General features: G+C 40.6%; 1 protein-coding gene across 4 annotated transcripts in view; it reads left to right on the top strand.

Annotated features, from left to right (window-relative positions):
• Positions 1–434: 434 nt before the first annotated feature.
• Positions 435–1973, top strand: part of fermt2 (FERM domain containing kindlin 2) — a gene marked incomplete at its 3' end in the record, with an annotated part of 45217 nt that continues 43678 nt past the window's right edge. For 2 of the 4 annotated variants that reach the window (XM_014009728.1, XM_014009727.1), the window contains 1 exon segment: positions 437–690. 4 annotated transcript variants of the gene reach the window in all.

Below are 1973 nucleotides of genomic sequence, written 5' to 3'. Positions count from 1 at the left end.
GTTTTTGTCAAACAGATTTAGTTGTGAAAGAGGTCTATTTCATTTATTTATTACACTTATTGCTTCCTTTGTTGATTTGGATCATCACAGCAAAATAAAACCCCAATAAACTGTTAGAATAAATCCCACTTTTTTACAGCATGATGCTATATCCCATTGTAAATGATTCGCCTCTGCTGGTTCTGGTTCTGCTTGTGCTCTCGCGAGATTGAAACATCTGGTTCTGTTGAGTTTTCTGGTTTAAAACCTGTTAGCCGCGTCAGTAATTAAACTCTGTGTCAGTGACGTGGCTCATGATGCGTGAAGTATAAACAGACTGACCCACTCACTGATGATGTGTAACTTTAAATAAAATAAAGATAAAATAAAAAGTGTTTGAGGTGATGAGGGGGGGACCAGTGGGCGGAAAGTCTCCCAGTAAGAAAAAGGAAAAGTGGGATTGGAAGCAGTGACGTTATCCGCTGTCGGAAAGAGGGAGGGCTGGACTCCATTAATCCGAACCCTGCTGCTGCTGCTGGGAGAACTGTTTGGGATACTTCACTTCTTCGGCGACTTCTTCGCGGGTGTGGGATTTACTTTCTGCTTTTATCGCTTCTCCAAGACTTTATTCATGATTTAAAAGCAGGAAGAGTTGTTCCGTACCGTGTACTCGACTGTTTTCGTGTCCTGTTTTCCCTCGTCTTTGTGAAGGTGAGTGTCCACATTTAAATGTTCGTCCTCAAAAAGCTTCCCTCCTCGGTCCGCCGCGCCTGAGGGAAAAGAAAACCCCTTTCCCCAACAGCTTTATTTTATTATTATTATTATTATTTAACCAAGGACTCCAACTCTTCTTGGTTCTCTGTAAGATTTTAGTTGCTGTTTGTTGTTTTTCCAACACTCTGGAGTTAAGCGAAGTGAAACGCTGAGTTCAGCCGGGGAGTTGTTCTTACATAATAACCTCCGCAGTTTATTGTGAAGAGAGCCTTTCCCGTTATTTTTGAACAGGTGAGCTGGCACATTTCTAACAGCTGCAGGCCGGATGTATTTCCTGAACTTGTAGCCGCGGGCTTAAAGCCTTTGTTCGGCTGTGTTTATGGACAGAAAGGCAGGCCACTCTGTGCACCAGAAAGCCTTGGATAGAAAAGAGTGACAGATTCAGCTGCACTGAAAAAACTTTTTGGTGGCGCCTTTTTTCCCCCCAAACAGAAGCGAGTGTGTTTTATATTTTCAGAAATGACCAAATATTTATTTATTTTCTTCTAGCTTCATTATTAATGTGGTTGAGAGTCAAATGCTCCTCAATGAGCTGAATCCCCACAACTGTCAGCTCTGCAGCAGCACCGTCACAGTGAGTGGGCTCTGATGGGGGGTGTTTCTGATTAAAAGTAACAGATTTTAAAAGAAAAACAAAACATATCAGAGCTCACTATTGGCTTTATACATGTAATTTAAAAGTGGCTGTCACTAATGCATATTACTGGAATATTTGCAATAAGAAGGTTTTGATATTTTATTTGTAAATTTCAAGATTGAAACATTTTTTCTCCCATAGTCAAGAACAGTGGTTCCCAACCTTTCCAGCCTTTGACCCTCAAAATACCAGCAGACCTGAGACCTGAGCCCCCAACTGTTGTTGGATCATAAACACAGTTTTCACGTAAAAAAAAAGAGCATAGTAACAATATTCATTATGCTATTTTTTTCCATTTTAATTACACTAACCTTACTCTTTTGTAACAACAAAGGCAAAACAAAAATGTTAGTTGTTATTTTCTAATATAATTAATTCAGAGAATCTTTTCAGGACCCCACCTTGAGGTTTTGGGGGCCTCATTGTGGGTCCCGACCCCAACTTTGGGAACCACAGGTTTTGCCCAGTCCTGGTCCTCCAGGGTCTTGCATGTTTTTGTTGTTTCACTGCTCTTCATCACTTGTTCATTCAAACCCGGTGTGTCAAAGCTGAGAAACAACAAAAAAAATGCAGGATATATATA

This window comes from Austrofundulus limnaeus, unplaced genomic scaffold, assembly GCF_001266775.1.
Source record: "Austrofundulus limnaeus strain Quisiro unplaced genomic scaffold, Austrofundulus_limnaeus-1.0 Scaffold61, whole genome shotgun sequence".
NCBI lineage: Eukaryota > Metazoa > Chordata > Actinopteri > Cyprinodontiformes > Rivulidae > Austrofundulus > Austrofundulus limnaeus.
Note: the sequence above shows the minus strand (reverse complement) of the source record. Positions and strands in the feature narration are given on the sequence as shown.